General features: G+C 47.9%; 1 long non-coding RNA gene across 1 annotated transcript; it reads right to left on the minus strand.

Moving 5' to 3' along the window:
• Positions 1 to 15,523: 15,523 nt before the first annotated feature.
• LOC132078339 (uncharacterized) lies at positions 15,524 to 18,971 on the minus strand. Its single transcript, XR_009419251.1, has 5 exons — positions 18,949 to 18,971; positions 18,532 to 18,573; positions 18,305 to 18,369; positions 16,563 to 16,654; positions 15,524 to 16,397 (listed from the first exon to the last, which is right to left on the minus strand). It is a non-coding gene; the product is annotated as an uncharacterized LOC132078339 (long non-coding RNA).
• Positions 18,972 to 19,755: the final 784 nt, after the last annotated feature.

Below are 19,755 nucleotides of genomic sequence, written 5' to 3' on the forward strand. Positions count from 1 at the left end.
CTTTTCTGTTCTTCATTTATCACTTTGGTATGAGAATTGATTGTCTTTACATTGCACAGCCCCATCTGTTCCAGCACCAAGTTACCATTAAATAAAAGCCAGCGTTCAGGAACTCAGTGGTAATGGCAATATTATGAGTGCAGGAAAGCTGTGCCTGCATTCCCAGCTCCCCAGGCTTCCCTCTGAGGACTGCTGCATTTCCTCTGCATCCAGACTTTGCTTTAAATAAAATAAATGTGGTATTTACCTATTGACAAAGCCAAGGGGAGGAATTGTTCCTGCCACCAGCCTGGCTGCTAAAAATAAAGGCAGAGAATTCTAATCTCAAGAGGCAGTTAAAAGCAGCAAGGAAATTCTTCTGCATAACACAACAGCTTTGCCTTTCCCTTTCCAAGTTCCCCTCCACACAGACACTTTCTTTTCCTGGATTTGTGCAGTAGGAGGGAAAAACCCCATTTAAATTTCCCTGCAATAGCAGAGATTGCAGCAATAACCCCATCCCCAGCAAAGCAAAACAAACTAGAGGAAAACCTTTGGATTTCAAGGAGTTTCCCAAAATAAACTCAGAGAACATCTGAGGTGGAGGGTGCTGCATAGCCATGGTGGGAGCAGAGCAGCACTGCCAGAGCCAAAGTTGTTTCCCTGGGAAAAACCCCAGACCAGCTCAGCTTACCTGGCCTGAGCAGTAATTAAAACATGGGAGCTGCATCTCCACAGAAAAACTTCATCATGCTCGGAAACTCCAGCCCCGGCACTGGGGAAAAAACAAAACCAATATTGCAGTAATTTATTAAATTAGAGGAGCAGAGACAAGGCTTAAAGGAGTAAACTGAAAAAGAAGACACAAAGCCAGTGTCATGGCAGTATGGGAAAAATATCCATTGTGAGGAGCAGAAAAGCATGGGATTAAAAAATCTAATTATAGACCCACTGAATTTCAGTTGTATGGATTTAAACTCAGCAGTTAGCTTGGGAAGACTGGAATCCAATAAGTCAAAGTTTTCCCTTCCAACCCAGACTAGTGGATGTGGATGGCTCTGTGGTACATGGGGAGGTTCATATCCTGACACTCTCCTGGGTCGCAGCTGGGGCAGACAGTAGACCCTGAGCTCAGGGAAAGGAAGGAGGGGAAATGCTTGGCTGTAAGGTAATGGAAAATCCTCTACAATCCTGTCCTTGCAGCCCACTGTGGCCCTGAACAGCCCCCATAGCAAACACAGCTCTGCTCTGAAGCAGATTGTCACTGCAAGCCTGGAGCAGAGTCAGGGGGTGCTGCCCAAAGCAGCTCCAGCACCCTGAGCTCCTGCAGGAACTGCCCCAGCCCAGCCTCTGGAACGACCCCAGGAAGGGCCCAGGAGCCCCAGGAAAGGCCAAGGAGCCCCAGGAAGGTCCCAGGAGCCCCAGGAAAGGGCCAAAGAGCCCCAGGAAAGGGCCAAAGAGCCCCAGGAAGGGCCCAGGAGCCCCAGGAATGGCCCAGGAGCCCCAGGAAAGGGCCAAAGAGCCCCAGGAAAGGGCCAAAGAGCCCCAGGAAGGGCCCAGGAGCCCCAGGAATGGCCCAGGAGCCCCAGGAATGGCCCAGGAGCCCCAGGAAAGGGCCAAAGAGCCCCAGGAAAGGGCCAAAGAGCCCCAGGAATGGCCCAGGAGCCCCAGGAAAGGCCCAGGAGCCCCAGGAAAGGGCCAAAGAGCCCCAGGAAAGGGCCAAAGAGCCCCAGGAAGGGCCCAGGAGCCCCAGGAATGGCCCAGGAGCCCCAGGAATGGCCCAGGAGCCCCAGGAAAGGGCCAAAGAGCCCCAGGAAGGGCCCAGAAGCCCCAGGAAAGGCCCAGGAGCCCCAGGAAAGGCCAGGCAGAAAAGGGGAGTGTGCTGTGTGCAGGCTGGAACAGGAGCTGTGCTCAGAAACAATCTCTGCAGCATTCCCATCCCAATCCCTGGCAGCCCAGGCTGACCCTGCCACCCTCCTGCACTCAGAGAAGGCTTTGCAGGAGAGAAGTGGCCCTGCTGGTTAAGCAGCACTTCCTCAGGTGAACACTTGATTTGAATTTCTATTTAAACTCCATTTCCAGTGCCCTGGAGTGGCTGAGGAGCCTTTAGAAACTTCCCATTGATCCTGGTTGAGTGATGAGGGAATGGTGAGCCCGAGTTATGAGCCCTGTTATTGTTATGCCAGAAGAAAAGTGGTGTCTGCAGCAACTCCTGTGAAGGATCCAGCATTGCCTGGGACAGAGAATGAAGCACAGCTCCCAGCACAGTTCCCTGGGGACAGCAGCCACTGTCCCAGCCCATTAGCACAGAAAGCATCCGAGGGAGCTTTACACTTTGTGTGCTTCTCCCAGCCATCAGCTCAGCTTTTTCCCCTCTCTCTCCACTTATAAAAGATAAAATCGAGAGAGTCAGGATCCAAAGGAGACTCAGTGTGGGTGAAAACAACAGCAAAGCCTCTTGTTCCCTCTCACAGCCCCAGCAGACGCTGCCCTGGCCACGTGTGCCACAGCAGCTCCTAAAGATTCAGGGAAAGGTGATGAGTCAGTTCCTCTATCTTGATCAAATTCAGCTGGAACTGCAACAGCAGCAAAATGCACTTTTATCTCCAAGAGGGGGAGAGAAATAGAGGGCACAGATTAGACACAAAGGACAGAAGCAGCACATTCCCAAACCCGAGATTCTCATTAAGGCACGAGGAGAGAAAACTAGTGACGAGTGTGCTCTGCTGCGAGGCGCAGAGTGGAAAAGGTAAAGAAAATGTGCATTATACACAGGACATTATAATTCCTTCCAGCACCAAGTTTGCAGTGTTTCAGTTGAAGAGAAGGAGCCAATTCCTGATGAAAGACTGAGCCTCAGCCCCGAGCAGCTGATGGTGAGCACGCTGCTGACTTCCAGCTGGATAAAACACAATGGAACGCAGGGGAAAAGGGGATTAGACCGTGAAATATAAGTATGACACTATTAAAGAATATTATGATACTTCACAGTGTAGAAAGAATAAAAGGTGGGATCACTGGGCTGTGAAAGTTCCCCTTCCCTCAGATAAATTCCGAGCGCGGCGTTACCTGACAGAGGCAGAGGGAAGCTCTTGCTTCAGTAGTTCCTCTAATTGCTTCAATTCCTTCAAATACACTGGGAAGCTGAGCACCTCTCACTGGCATCGCTGAGGCAGAGGGGAGCCTCAGTGCTGGTGTGGTCCCCAGGCAGGCTGGGATTCACCAGCCAGGGACCCCAGGGTGATCCTCCTGTGCCCATGGGCACCTGTGGGACAGCTGCTGCACCCAGAAACTGGGATTAGACAGAGAGTCCATGGAATCCAACAGACACCAACAGCTGCTGCACCCAGAAACTGGGATTAGACAGAGGGAGAGTCCATGGAATCCAACAGACACCAGCAGCTGCTGCATCCAAAAATTGGGATTAAACAGAGAGAGAGTCCATGGTATCCAATAAACACCAACAGCTGCTGCACCCAGAAACTGGGATTAAACAGAGGGAGAGTCCATGGAATCCAACAAACACCAGCAGCTGCTGCACCCAGAAACTGGGATTAAACAGAGAGAGAGAGTCCATGGAATCCAACAAACACCAGCAGCTGCTGCATCCAAAAATTGGGATTAAACAGAGAGAGAGTCCATGGTATCCAATAAATACCAGAATCTGGGATTAAATGGAGGGAGATTCCATGGAATCCAACAAACACCAACAGCTGCTGCATCCAGAAATTTGGATTAAATAGAGGGAGAGTCCATGGTATCCAATAAACACCAGATTCTGGGATTAAATAGAGACAGATTCCATGGAATCCAACAAACACCAGAAATTGGGATTAAATAGAAGGAGATTCCATGGAATCAAACAAACCCAGAATCTGGGATTAAATGGAGGGAGATTCTATGGAATCCAACAAACACCAACTGCCCTGGGCAAGACCTTGAGCTCTGCCCCCAGAGTGGGAAATGGGTGCACTGGGCTGGACAAGGAGGATAACCAGCAATACCCCACCTACAGCAGAACATGAGTCTCACCATGTGAATCCCAGAAACGCTCCCAAAGTCCCCCTGTGTGAAAGAAATCCCAATGCCAGCAGTGCCTGCAGGTGCTGGGGGCCCTGGGAGTCCCCTTGGACGAGGCAGTCACACAATAAAGCCTTGTTTGGCCTGCAGAGTTTGAAAATTACTCGTTTGATCTTGAGGGATTCTTTTCCCCTTCAGTGCTCATCTCTCCTGTTTAAAGGCACCTCAAGAGATGTTTCTGAGAAGTTGTATTTGTTTTATCCACAAGAGCGCTTTGCCATGTGAAAGGAGTGCAGGGCTGCCAAACCCACTGCTGGGTGTTGGTGATGCTGGGACCCCTCACCACACAGCACCTGCTGCACAACAGGCAGTGAAAATGTGCCTCTGCTGAGCAAAATTACCCTTTTCCTATAAAAATCACCTTAAAGGCAGCCCCACAAGTGCTCCTACAGCTGCCAGTGTGGAGGTCAAGCCCTTTCCAGGGCAAGAAGGAAAATGTCCTTGGGAAATAAACAAGGCCATGTATTAAAATGGGAATTTAGATTATAAATCTTACAGAAATAGATTAAAAGTTTTTATATATATATAAAATATATTATTTATTCTATATATTTATATATTATATATATTATATATTTTAATATAATATATATATATTATATATTATATATATGTTATATCCACTTTCCTGAAAAAAAAAGCAAAGATAAATAAATAAATAAAATATTTCACTAACAGCTTTCAAAAGGTATTTGAGGCTCCCAGTTAAAATAAAACAAAACAAAACAAACTCTTAGCAGGCAGGAGAGGACTGGAGTAGCTCATACTGAAGGATCTAAACAAGATAAATAGGAGGCAGAAGGGGATGACACAGCAGCTCATTAGGAATGGTTCACAGAACAATCTTATCAGTGAAAACATTTCCCCCCCCTCATTTTAAGAAAGCATTCATTTAATAGGAAAATTAATTCTGAGCCTTGACTAAACGAAGCCTGGAGCCTTTCAGCAGGGGTGGAAGGAACTTGTTGGGTGTTTGATTTCCAATTTATGCCCAGACAAGCCTGGAAATAGCAGAAGTTTGATCCAGGTTAAAAAATCCATGCTTTCATTATTTCCCTGGTGGGAGCTGTGGGCAGCTGGTGCAGCTGCTGCTGCCGTGGGGAAAGGGAACTGGGGAGCATCCCAGGGAAATGGGGAGCAGGGAATGAACAGCTTTAATTTAATCCCAGGGAAAAGGGGAGCAGGGAATGAGCAGCTTTAATTTAATCCCAGGGAAAAGGGGAACTGGGAATGAACAGCTTTAATCCCAGGGAAAAGGGGAGCTGGGAATGAACAGCTTTAATTTAATCCCAGGAAAAGGGGAGCTGGGGATGAACAGATTTAATTTTATTCCAAGGAAAGGGGAGCTGGGGATGAACAGATTTAATTTAATCCCAGGAAAAGGGGAGCTGGGGATGAACAGCTTTAATTTAATCCCAGGAAAAGGGGAGCTGGGAATGAACATCTTTAATCCCAGGGAAATGGGGAGCAGGGAATGAACAGTTTCAATGCCACTGCTGCCATTTCCTACCACAGAGGCATTGGTGGAACTCCAGAGCTGGCTCTGAGCAGGCTGAGCTGGACTCAGAGCTCCTGGTGGGTCCCTTCCATTCACACCCTGTGAAAGGCCTTGATTGGTTTTGTTTGCTCTGAATAAAATGTGGCATTTTCCACTCTGTCATTTTTGGGCACTGAAGCATTTATTTTTTTAACAATCTACCATCTAATTTTTTACTCTTTTTTTTTTTTTTTTTTTTTTTTTTTTTTGGAACTGAAATACCTGCACCCACTTGAAATGGAAAACTCCAACATTTCATTTTCTTTTTTAAATATGGGCTTTTGCAGGAGCGATGGCAGAGATTCCAGGGACCTGGAGCTGGGTTTTCATTTAGATAAGCTGCCCGTGGCCAGAGAGGTTATTTACCTTATCCCCACCATCTCTGGGCCTGGGACAGCTCCTCAGGAGCATCAGCAAGTCTGAATCTTGTGCTGCCAGGGCAGGGGGAGCAGGGAGAAATTATCTGCCATGTCAGAGCCTTCCAACATGCAGTAATTCCATAAGCACTGGGCTCCTCCAGGCATTAATCATCCCAGATAGTGCAGCAGCTCCTGTCTCCCTCTGCCACAAACCCAGAGGAGAGCAGAGCAGGCTGCCCAAGCCCAAGGAATAGCAAATTCAAAATTAAACATATTCTTCTTCTCCCATGAAAGTTATATTGATCCCTTCTCAATCCCAAACTGCTTGAACAATAATATTTCCCCAACCTCCTTCCCCCAGTGGGAGCTGCTGGAGACACAAACACAGCAGCATTTGATGCAGAGTTCATTGCAGTGCTAGGAAAGGGCAAAGTGACCCAGTCACTGCACCTCCTGACAGCCCAGAGGAGCCAGAATCTCCATCAGCGTCAAACTAAAGAATGATCCATTTATTGCTCTAATTCTCCATTTAGGACTCACTTCAGGAGCCCCCAGCCCTCAAACCTGAGCCCTGTGTGTGCACTCAGGGAATGCTTCATGTGATAATGAAGCATTAAAACTTAACCCTTTCTTGTGAACAATGAAAATGAACTCCTAAATGAGAATTGTTTCTCGTTCCTGGTGGGGAAACTGAGGCACAAAGCATTTCTGCTGTTCCCTGCAGGCAGAGGGGGGTGCTGGCACTGCCATGGGAGCTCAGGAGCTTCACATTCATCCCGTGTCCCAGAGGCTTTCACTCTGTTGGGTTTGGGTCTCAGAGCCCAAACGTTTCCCAGAATAATTCCAAAGCTGTGCAGCTGCCTGTGAGTGACACCCTCACGGATCCAAACCTCGGCCCCTCCTTTCCTCCCTGCCCTGCTGCAAACCCTCCATCCCCTGCAGAAAACAGCAGAGGACGCAAAGGGGGTGCCCAACAGCTCGACAACCTGCAAGGTGGGGTTTTATAGAATCACAGAATGACAGTTTGGGTTGGAAGGAGCCCAAAGGCCACCCGGTGCCACCCCCATGGCAGGGACACCCTCACTGTCCCAGGGACACCTTCGCTGTTCAGGTGGCTCCAAACCCCAGTGTCCAACCTGGCCTTGGGCACTGCCAGGGATGGAGGAGCTGCAGACTTCCACCATTTCCTTTCTGCTGCAGCAATTCAGTTCTGCTCCTACAAGCTCTCATTCTGTGCTTTCCAGCCCAAACCCAGAATGAGCAATGCCAGCCCAGGGTGGCAGTGCCAGCAGTGCCCTGCAGCAGCTCAGCACAGGTCTGGGGAGCTGGCAGGAGGCACAGAACACCTGGAACACCTCTGGCAGCGGCCAGGGCAGCAGCAAACAGCAGCTCAGTGGCAGCAGGGCAGGAGCAGGGAGCGTTTCACCAGGGAAACCCCAGGAGCTGGGCTGGGATGTGCTCAGAGCAGCCCCAGAGGAGCCCAACCCACCCCTAACTCATCCCTGCCCAGTGGAGAATCAGCCTGGGGGCTCACACAGCCTGGAGAAGAGCAGAGCAATTCCAGAAACTCCATTTAAACAGGCTCAGATCTGCCTGGGTGCGCTGCCAATTTCTCCTTGCACATTCCTGCCTTGTACAAAGGGAAATAAGAGCAAAATCTGGCCCCCAAATTGCCAACAGCTCTCTGAATGCTAATTTAGGCTTTTCAGATATCCAAGTACATACAAAAGCACAGCTCAGGTTTGAAAAACAACCAGAATTGGCTTTAAAATATCTGCAGCCTCTTTTCTGGACGTTCCCCAGGCAGAGCACAGCTCCTCCCTATGGCCAAGGCTGCATCCCAGAGGAAAATCTGCATTTTACCTGTGCTGAGCCAGGCCCCACACCTGCAGCTCCATCCAAAGGAAAATCTGCATTTTACCTGTGCTGGGCCATGCAGCTCCATCAGGCTGTTCTCCATCCAGAGGCTCCTCAGGTGTCAGCAGAGTTTCCATGGGTCCAGCTCCTGGCTCCAGGAGGAGTTTGAAGCATCAGGGGTCAGTCCCATCCTACAGAAGGATTTTTCAGGGTTATCCCAGCACAGCTGACAGAGCCCAAACGTCCCCTGCCCCATTCCCAGAGCTGCAGTGACCATGGAAAGCCAGGGGCCAGCAGGTTGGAAAGTTTCTTTCACAGACTTCTAATTGTTTTTGTTATTATCATGTACAGCTCCTATCCCTTAGCACTTCACATCAGCAGTTATTTTAATTAAGCTTCCCAACGTCATGATTTTCACTCAATTCAATTGTTTCACTGAACCAGAGCCAGCTCATGTTTTTAAAAAATTGATGAGCCCCTCTATGAGATTTGTACACCAGGCAGAAACTGCGCAGCTGCCTTGGGGTTGTCAGCCCCAACACAAATATTCACATTGTGGCAGCAAAAATGCCCAGGAATTCTATTGCACAGCATAGTAACCTGCCTGGCAATTAACCAGCAATTAATTGCTTTAAAATATATTCAGCTGACTGTTGTGGAGTTATGAGGGTACCCAGGATGAGGTGAGAGATGAGAATTTGACCCCATGCACTCAGAAGGTTGATATTATAATTATATTATATTATATTATATTATATTATATTATATTATATTATATTATATTATATTATATTATATTTATTATATACTAAGGGAAGAGACAGGAGACATCAGAAGGCTGGAAAGGACTGATAATAAAAATTCATGACTGACCAGAGTCCTGACACAGTTGGACTGTGATTGGCCATTAATTAGAAACAATTTACATGCTGGGTGAGCAATTCTCCAAATCACATTCCAGGGGAGCAAAACATGGAGAAGCGGAGGCTTCTCATCTTGCTAGGAGAAGAAATCCTAGCAAAGAAATTTTTCAAAAAACATGACAATAACAGCTGGCCACTTTGAGAATGGGTTGGTTATTTATTCGGAATTGAAACACCTGAAACAGCCCCAGCCCAGTTCCCTGTGCTGCTGCCTTGGCAGAGGCTGTCACTCCTCAGCAAGGAGGGAACACTGACTGCAGCATAAATTCTGATAAATTTTAGGGCCTCATTTGGAGGCTCTGAACGTGTGCATGATGCACATTAACAAATATCCTATATTTTATCATCACAGCTTCCCTCTCCCTGCTTATGGTGCTTTTCATTTTCTTCAGTGAGGCAGATGGGAACAGAATATTCCATCTCTGGGAGGGAGCAAATGCCCCATCAAGCAAAACAGACACTTCTGGATGAACTTGTGCTCTCCAGACCAGTTCCTCCACAGATAAATAAACCACAGGGAAATTCAGGTTATCAAGTAATTCTCATGGATATGATAGACTAGAAATGGAAAATATGAAAGGAAAATTATCTCCAAGTATTTCAAAGTGACTGGAGAAATAAACTAGCTTTTTGAAATTATAAGGTACACAATAATATTTCTATTTCAATTCTGATTTTTATATTTATTTATTAACAACAAGCATTTAAACTTCCATGCCCTCACCTTATATCCATTTTTAAAGTAATGTAAAAGAGGATTTTCCAAAGAATTTACAAAAAAATTAGAGAGAAGCAGGAAAATGGGAAAGGTGCTCTCCCACAGGCTCACAGATCCTTTTTCCAGAGGTTTTCTGTCTGTAGCATCCTGGGATCAAAACAAGAACCACAGTGGCACCTTCCAGACTGCAGAGAAATCATTACACTGACAGATTTGCGGGATCCCATTATCAGCACTTATCAAATATCTGCATTTATATTGGAAAATAGGAAATTGCTGCTGAAAATGAGGCAGAAAAGGCGGGATGGAAGGCATTTTAGCCGTGCAGAATGCAGGTGAAATCCTAGCAGACACATTTATTGCACTCTTTAGGGATGCAGACACAGCCCAGGCTCCTGGTGCATCGTGCAGGGGTGATCAAAGCCTGCCCATGGGAGGATGAGGTTTTCCAGCAGAGGACAAGGGTTCCCAGCAGAGGACAAGGGTTCCCAGCAGAGGACAAGGGTTTCCACTGGAGGACAAGGGTTTCCAGTGGAGGACAAGGGTTCCCAGCAGAGGACAAGGGTTCCCAGCAGAGGACAAGGGTTCTCAGCAGAGGACAAGGGTTTCCAGCAGAGGACAAGGGTTTCCAGCGGAGGACAAGGGTTCCCAGCAGAGGACAAGGGTTCCCAGCAGAGGACAAGGGTTTCCAGCAGAGGACAAGGGTTCTCAGCAGAGGACAAGGGTTTCCACTGGAGGACAAGGGTTCCCAGCAGAGGACAAGGGTTCCCAGTGGAGGACAAGGGTTCCCAGCAGAGGACAAGGGTTTCCAGTGGAGCACAAGGGTTCCCAGCAGAGGACAAGGGTTCCCAGCAGAGCACAAGGGTTTCCAGCAGAGGACAAGGGTTCCCAGCAGAGGACAAGGGTTTCCAGCGGAGGACAAGGGTTTCCAGCGGAGGACAAGGGTTTCCAGCAGAGGACAAGGGTTCCCAGTGGAGGACAAGGGTTCCCAGCGGAGCACAAGGGTTCCCAGCGGAGCACAAGGGTTCCCAGTGGAGGACAAGGGTTCCCAGCACAGCACAAGGGTTCCCAGCGGAGGACAAGGGTTTGCTGCCTTTCTGTGCACCAAAGAGGGAATAAAGGCACATTTTGTCCCACCTGAGCTGGCAGTGGCTCCATGAGTCAATGGCTCTTGCTCCTAGCCAAGGGATCAAAGCTCTGTGCTATGCCAGATCTCAAACCATGTTCAGTACAGCCAGTTTGGGATGGCCCTCACTCCCTCTGGGACTCTCCCTTCCCCATTCCTTCAGAATTCCTGGCTCTTCTATCCCATTTTCCCAGGTGTTTTCTGAGGAGAGTGCACTTAACCCCTCCCAGGTGCTCCTGTTTGATTCCAGGGGTGTCATAGTCACATTCTCTGAAAAATCCCTTCACCAGGATTTCTTCTCTGGGAAGCTGAGAAGCCTCAGAGAAAAATGTAAGCAATAATTATCTGATTGCTTCTCCTGTGTTTGGCTGCTTTGGGATGTGATCTGGAGATTGTTTACCAACAGCTGCATGTTGGGTTGGTTTCTTGTGAATTGTTTTGACTTTATGACCAATCACCAACAGCTGTGTCGGGACTCTGGAAGGAGACATGAGTTTTCATTATCATTCTTGTTAAGCCTTCTGTAAGTATCCTTTCTCTTTCTTTAGTATAGTTTTAGCATAGCATATCATAATTATAATATAATAATAAATCAGCCTTCTGAGAACATGGAGTCAGATTCTCATCTCCTACCTCATCCTGGGGACCCTCACAAACTCAGCACAGGGGAGCTCTGAGCCATGCAAACCAGGCTTGTGAAGCCTTCATGAGCCAGCACAAATCCAGGCCAACACCCCATTGTCATTTCCAAAGGGAATTTGCATTTTCCACAACTTTTCTGGTGCCCAGATTCCAGGGTACCCCAAGAACCAACTGCAGCTCTGCTTTTGGGATGTTTTAGGCTAAACCCAGCTGGTGATGGTACCTGAACTGGTGGTTGTAGGGGAGCTCTCCTCTTCCTCTGCCTCCACATCCTGCCCTCGCTGTCCCACGAGTCTCCTGAGGGATCAATCACCATTTCACAGGGAGGGAGGTGTCCCTGCCAGGGCAAGATGGAATGGGATCAGCTTGAATGTCCCTCTCCATCCAACCCATCCCATTCCAGCAGCCTTTGGTTCTACAGACTGCAAACATGGTGACAAAAATCAGGAATTATCCTCTTCCAAAACCAACACAGATGGAAGAACAACCCCAGCCCCTCCTGATCCCTGCTTGCCCTCCCCAGGACAGCAGATCCCTGCTGGTGCCACAGAGCAGGAGGATTCTCCTGGGCCCCACCTGCAGCTCCCAGGTGAGCTGTAAATCCTCTCCTCAGGCACTTGGCAGAACCAATCTCCTTTAATCTGCTCTCTTTATGGCACCTCCTTGGGCTGACAGAGCTGGGATTTATGGACTGTCAGCAAAGTCCACAAGGCCAATATCTTCCTCCAGGAGCTCCCTGCCAGTGGCCAGGAAGGGATTTAAAGGCAGCATTTCACTCACTGGAGCCTCAGAGCTGCAGTGTTCCAGCAGCAGCAGCAGCGTTCTAAGGCAATAAAAATGTACATGTGCTGGGCAAATTAATACAAAATTAGGGCACTGCTTTGTTGGAGTGATTTTCCTGTAGGGAAAGTGGAGCAAGGCATGGAAAAGTACAGCTGGGAGCTGTGGGGAGGTGTCTGTGCACCAGTGACCCCCTGGCACACCCAGGACCTGCCCCACCCCGTTCCTTATCAAATCCAGAGGAATCCCCAGGGCTCGGCAGCCTCCCCAGTGCAGGGTGAGGGTATCCAGCTCCGGGGCACTGGCACTGATCAGCCCTGAGCTCCCGGGCCATGGATTCCCTCCCCAGGGAAGAGCTGGGTGCTTTTCGTGCAGCACTTACACTTAGAGGCTGAAAAGAGAAGAGGCCCTTGAAGATCCAGAGGATAAAAATAATTACCTTTGATTCTGAAAGTCAATATCTTTTCTTAACCAATCTGGCAAGACTGCATCCAAGTAATTAGTTAAGGAAAAAATTATTTATGTAAGATTAGTACTTAAATGTCTCGGATAAGATATTCATTGGCATAATATTGAGGGGGTAATTGTGAAGTATTAACTGACTTAGCACAAACAGGTCAAAAAAACAACAACTATTCTGCCTTGAAGGGAGTCAACAAGAGATGAGAAAGATTTTTTATAAGAGCATGGAGGGACAGGACAAGGGGGAGCTGCTTCACAGTGACAGGGGGCAGGGACAGATGGGATATTGGCAATGAGGAATTGTTCCCTGGCAGGGTGGGCAGCCCTGGCACAGGTGCCCAGAGCAGCTGGGGCTGCCCCTGGATCCCTGGCAGTGCCCAAGGCCAGGCAGGACATCAACCTGGCACAGTGGGAGGTGTCCCTGCCATGGCAGGGGTGGCACTGGCTGGGATTTAGGGTCCCTCCAACCCAAACCATTCCATGTTTCTGTGACCTTACAGACCAAAACTGAGTTACAACCAGACCAAGTGATTGACCCAGGGTCACACAAACCACCTGCAGCAGAGGCAAAACCAGCCCAACACGTTCCAGAGCAATGCAGTGGTTAATCCCATATCCTCCCTCTCCCCATCCCTGAGCCTGCTCTCAGCACCACAGACAGGGGCTGGGATTTCAGGGCAGCCCCATTCCCTGTTCAGCACCTTATCCCAAAGGGCTCCTCTGCCTCCATCCAAGTAAAGCATTCACATGCACACAAGCATCTGCACAACTGCTCCCCGGGTGAGAAATATTCCAAAACATGCCCCCTGCAAGGGGAGAAGCATCTGCCCCCCTCTCTCCTCCTACATGTGTATTTTGCATCTGTAAACCATAAACACATGATAAAAGCACTGCAAGCCTCGCTGGAGCTCGGAGGCAAAAGCGATCAGTTTTGCTCTGCCAGTTTGAAAATGGCTTTCTTGATGAAACTCATGAGTCTGCTGGAGACTGAGACACAGATGGATGAGCTGAGCATATGATAAACCTGCTGCATGAGTTTGTAGTTAATTGCCCATCATCTTTTTTGTCTCCCCATAAAACATTTCACGCCCACCTTGCACAGCAAAGGTAACCCGAGTGTCACAAACCATTTGTCTCCTGAGCCTGCCCCGCTGCACTCCCCGAGCTCTGGCGCTGAGGGAGCCCTGCAGACAAGACAAATCTGCTGAGCCTTTTACAGATGAGCCGTGCTGCATCTTTTATCAAACCATCTCCATTCTCTAATGAGGAGAAACACCTCCCAGAGTCATTTGCATGCTAATATCTTTATTTCTAAAACAATAAGCAGGCTGGGGCTCTGTGAGGTGCCAGTCAGCACAGACACTGCATTTCCATCAGCCAGGGGTGGAGAGGGGCCAAGGAACCGGGTCCCTTCCCCTGGGCACAGAGGGGACTTTGGGCTGAGCACAGGGAGGGGTCCAGGACAAGAATCATTCCCGGGGTGGGGGCCCATCACTGCTGGGCTGTGCAGGGCCAGGAGCTGGACTCGGTGATCCCTGGGAGTTCCTTCCAACTCAGGGTGTGCACAGAATCTCACACTGCTCTGGGGTGGAAGGGACATAAAAGATCACCCAGTGCCACCCCTGCCATGGCAGGGACACCTTCCACTGTCCAACCCAATGTCCAGCCTGGCCTTGGGCACTGCCAGGGATCAGGGGCAGCCACAGCTGCTCTGGGCACCTGTGCCAGGGCTACCCACCCTCCAGGGAAGGATTTCATCCCAACATTTAATCTAAACCCAAGCTTTAAACCGTTCCCCTCTCCTGTCACTCCACACTTGTGTCCAAAGTCCCTCTCCACCTTTCCTGGATCTCTCCATTCTCCCTTGAATCACGTTTTACATGCTCAGAGCTGTTGGGAGGCAGCAGCTGCAGGTGCCAGGGGTGGGGCTGGCACTGCAGGCACCAGAGCTCCCGCACTGCACATCTCCCCTGCCTTCCTCTCCTTCTCCTGTGTCTCCACTGGGGACAAAGCTTGCAGGAGCAGGTCATCCCAGGGCAGCGGCGAGAAACACAACACACTGTCAGGCACCACAGCTCTAACCCTGCCCTCAGAGGCTCTGCGGGTGCTCTGCTCCTCCCTGCCACAGCTCGGGGGCACACACTGTCACTCTGCCATGTGTTGGGGCTTGTCCTGCCTCCCGACACCTGGGCTTGCCTGAGCTGAGTGGTTCTGCTGGGCAGCACTCACTGAACAGAGGGAAAAGGGGGAATAAAGAAACCTTCCTTGCACTGAAGCAATCAGAGCAGATGGAGCCTTTCCTCCAGCAGAGCAGGGTGCCCAGCAGGCCCTCTGGAAAGCCCCAAACCCTCCAGGGGTGGCAGAGCTCCCCAGAACCTTCTCCTCAGCAAAGCCTAATGGGCAGTGAAGGGAATCAGCCCCACTGTCCCCATCGTGCTTTCCATTCCATGACCCTGATTTACAGGATTTCCCTGCTGCCCTCGGGGCACAGATTGGCTTTGCCTGCCCGGAGCAGCAGAGAGCACAGGAGCTGCCAGCACAGGGCTCCTCGCTCTGGAAACGCTGCTGGGAACAAGGACGACTCTGCTGAACACCTAATTTTGGAATTTGCTGAATAGCAGCAGGAACGGCTCAGGGGAGAGGAGCAAACTCTTCCAACAGCACCGTGCAGCCTCTGCTGAGGCACAAACCACAACACAGATAACAGAAGTGGGAATTGTTCTATTGGTTTCTGCATTTATGATATTGCTAACCTCCATTTGTTCTATTGGGTCCTGCATTTATGATATTGCTAACCTGGATTTGTTCTACTGGGTTCTGTATTTATGATATTGGTAACCTGGATTTGTTCTACTGGGTTCTGTATTTATGATATTGTTAACCAGGATTTGTTCTATCGGGTCCTGCATTTATGATATTGCTAACCTCCATTTGTTCTATTGGGTCCTGCATTTATGATATTGCTAACCTGGATTTGTTCTATTGGGTTCTGTATTTATGATATTGGTAACCTGTATTTGTTCTATCGGGTCGTGCATTTATGATATTGCTAACCTGGATTTGTTCTATTGGTTTCTGCATTTATGATATTGCTAACCTCGATTTGTTCTATTGGGTTCTGCATGTATAATATTGGTTTTATTTTGTTGTATTGGCAGCTCCCCAGAGGGCCTCACACAAAATCTTCACCTTGCTAATGAAGCTTGTATTTTTTATACCCATGCATGCAGACACATTTGGTTGATTTTGGTTATGTGCTCATGGGTTTGTGTCCTTACAGCTCTCAGTACATTAAAACTGCATCATTGCACCGCCCATTTGAAATTTCACCTCTTTTTTTAGCCTAAAACGTAGTTTTACTCTATGAAAATACAAGAATATTATAGAAAGGTAAAAATTGTATTTATCTAAGACTATGACTGCGTAAGCACTTGAGAAGTGATGGAAATGATTAAAACCACTCCTGTCCTGATATAAAGCCAAGAATGGAAATAATCTTGTTAGCAAGCAATTAGAAAGCCTCTGCCTCCCTCAGGGCTCTGTGGAAGTGCTTCAGAGATGCCCATTGTTCCCCACGGACCTGAGGAGAGCCATTCCACACGCTCTGTTTTTCTTTGTGACTGCATTAAAACAAACACTCGGCGAGGGAGGTTTTCCCCATCTCCTTCAAAAGGCTGCCACCATATGGGGGATTGGTTTTAATACAAGGCTCAGGTTGGGGTTCTGCAGGTGGAGCTTGCTGGAGCCTCAGCTCAGCCTCAGGAGGGGAGCAGCTCTGGGAATCGAGGCACACAAACAGCTCTGCGCCACAAAGGGCTGGGGTTACCTTCCCCTTCACAAACCTGCACTTCTGCTCCCACGGCATTGCTTTCATTCCTGTCTCACCCACTGGTGTCACACAGCTCTGTGGGTCAGGAACTGCAGCATGCCAGCTCTGCTGGAACGATCAATGAAGGATCAGTGAAGGATCAATGTCACTGGCTGTTCCCTCATCTCCTCCTCCATGGAAGGTCCTGCCCATGGGACCAGACCACCTTTAAGGTCTCCTCCAACCCAACCCACTGTGCCACTCAGTTATTCTCTGGGAAAATGAGCTCACCTGCCCAGCAGGAGTGTGAGGATACCCTGGATCCAGAGGAGTGCCATTCCCAATCCATGGGCAGCCGTGGGTGAGCACTGAAAGCTCTTACTCTGAGAATAAACATGATCCAAGGTAAACCACGTTGTCTTTCTTTGGAAATTAAGAAAATGACAGCAGGTGAAATGAGGGAAGCATAAAGTTTTTTGTTACATTAGAATTTCTCCACCAGATCTGACAGCATTCCACACTGGAGCACACCAGCTGAAGAACTAACCCCAAAACAGTACTTGAATTTGATAAATAGAATAAATCCCCATCTCTCAGTGGGACAGATTAAGCCAGAGGTTCTTCCTATCAAGCTATAAATGTCATGTGAAGATCAAGTTTCCATCTCACAGAAGTGTTTGTTCAACAAAGCACAGCAGGGCCTTCCCAGGGAGCTTAAACAGAGCAAGGACCTGCAAATAATCCTGCTCTCAAATTTCATCCAGGGCAGTGCCACAGCCCTGCCTTGTCCAGACAACCACAGAGCACTGCTGAAGGCCAGGGCTGGAGCTGCCCACCTGATTCAGGCCATTTCCAGGAGTTTTTGCCCTGAAGATCTGTGGTGTTGTGAGGGTCCCCAGGATGAGGTGAGGGATGAGAATTTGACAATTTGACTCCATGTTCTCAGAAGGTTGATAATAATATAATATAATAAATATAATATAATATAATATAATATAATATAATATAATATAATATAATATAATATAATATAATATAATATAAATACTAAAACTATCCTATAGAAAGAGAAAGGAGACATCAGAAGGCTGGAAAAGAGTGATAGTGAAAGCTTGGGACTGACTCAGAGAGTCTGACCCAGCTGGCTGTGATTGGTCATTAATTAAAAACAATTCACATGGAACCAATCAAGGATGCACTTGTTGGTAAATGATCCCCAGCCCACATTCCCAAGCAATCAGATAATTATTGTTTTCATTCTTTTCTGAGGCCTCTCAGCTTCCCAGGAGAAGAAATCCTGGTGAAGGGATTTTTCAGACAATATCCTGGTGACACAGATCACAGCCCTGTCTGTGCAGGGCACACCTTGGGGCTCTGGGCACCTCTGGGTTTGCAGAACAAGAATTTCCAGACTGAGAAGTCAAGAATTGCACTGAGCAAAATTCTGAGTAACCCAGACTTGGCAGTGCCAGGCCACCAATTCTGGATGCAGAGCGACCACACCAGGATAAAAGTGATGGTTTAATCTGTATAATTCATTCCTTGGGCCATAATTATGTGAATGGGAAGGTATTTTTTTCCTGGCCCTTTCTTGGCCCAGCAAACTGTTAGAAATGAAGTGTCATAGCTCCTCCTGGGGATCCCTCTAGCTCTAAATACACATTGGAGGAGATATTTCAGGAATGGTATGGAAAAGCATTTCCTGTACTCTGTAACTGATCTCTGCTAATCCCCACAGCTGAGAACATGGCCCTGTTCTCCCTCATTTCCCTTCCTGCCACACACACCTGGATGTTTCTGTGGGCAGCAGAAACCTGCCTGGCCCTCTCAAACGTCAGGGGGCATCACTGGGATCGTTATTTGATTCCTGTAGTGCCGCTGGATTTTACCAACAATGATATCCCAGCATGAGGTTTTGCTTGCCTCAAAAATTCAAAGTTTTCTTTCACAGCAGATTTGGAGTTTGTATGCAGTCCTACTCTGGAACAGAAGACAATAAAAGTAATAAATTCAATGTATTCAGCTCATTTTACCTGGATCTGGCTCCAGCAGTTCCCTTAAAGCCTGGTGCTGTTGGAACACTCTGCTGATGCCTCCACTGCAGTCAGGGGGTAAAAAGGAGGGGAAAACAAGGAAAAGAGGAGTTTTCCCAGCCCAGGGAACGAGCTGAGCGTGCCCAGCTCCGCGCTGAGCTCCAGCAGCTCGGGCACAGAGCTGTAAAACACCTGGGCTGCACAAACTGCTGCCTGTCCTCACACACAAAGGAGATTTCACCAGGCAGCAGCTGCTGATGCCAAGGAAACTGCAAAGATAAGGAGTGAGAGGAAAAGTTATTACATTTAAAATGTTATCATTAGCACCAACGGGTTTACAAAAACCATCATAAATATTGCCTGCCACGTTCCCTTCCCACTGCCACGGAGCCAGCCAATGTTCCGGCTGCTCCTGGTGGCTGTGGAGCTTAAAGGAGGTTTTATCTCCAGTGAGTGTTTATTTCACTCTCCATAAAGTAAAAGGCACCACAGTTTAGAAATAATGTGTTCCCAGCCCTGAGTATTATGGGGAACCCATTATTTTTATTGCTTGCTGTGTAAAGGATATTTCATATTTAGGGAACGGAGCTGTTCCCAGATAAATAAGGAGGTAGAAGCTGCATTAAAGCCTTGGTGCAAAATACCCATCCAATTATGAGCCAGGCAATGCAGGAGTACATTGTACCTGCTCCCACAAGCTTTATAGCCCTGAGAACAATCCCTTATTTGCATGTGCAATTACTGCAGTTGCATTTGCAATTACATCAATTGTCCAATTACATCAGCTGTGTTTCCAATGAGCTAAAAGGGAAAAAAAATCAAGTACTCATTGCTCTTTGCTGTAATAAAAATGTGATTTGCATTCTCAGGAAAAAAGATTTCTGTTTGCTGGGAGATGAAATTAGACTACCTTGGGGTACTTTGCTTTTCTTGCATGAAGCCTAAGTATTTCAGTGATATTAAAAAAGGTTGGAGCTGTTTGATAACTTGAGACCGCACAGTAATTTCTTCTCTTGGGCCACTGTAATTACTGTGCAGTTTTCCATTGTCATCAGAGAAATTATTTTACATTTAGAATTAATAGGACACAGTCTCGGGGCAGATCCCTTAAAGCTTTCTTTTCCTAATAACTTAGACCATTAGGAGTCACATACATTCCATTTCTCAGAAGTGTGCAAATGAAAGAAGTCTGAATTCCAAGCCAGAATTCTCTTTCCAGCATTAGCAGCATCTGCTCTTTCTAATAACTCCACAGGTGGTAGGAAATCCCTTAATCTGCTCATCACCAATTTCCACGTGTGAAATGAGAGCTTCTGAAAGTGCAGCAACAATCAGAAAATACAGAAATGGAACCCAGGATTTTTGAAGTGTATGGAGCATCTCCAGGATTTTCAGCTCTTACTTTAACAGTTTAGGAACAGAAAGTTTTGCTTATTTTCTTCAGTGCCGCA

The sequence above is a fragment of the Ammospiza nelsoni genome, chromosome 11 (genome assembly GCF_027579445.1).
Source record: "Ammospiza nelsoni isolate bAmmNel1 chromosome 11, bAmmNel1.pri, whole genome shotgun sequence".
In the NCBI taxonomy this organism is placed as follows: Eukaryota; Metazoa; Chordata; class Aves; order Passeriformes; family Passerellidae; genus Ammospiza; species Ammospiza nelsoni.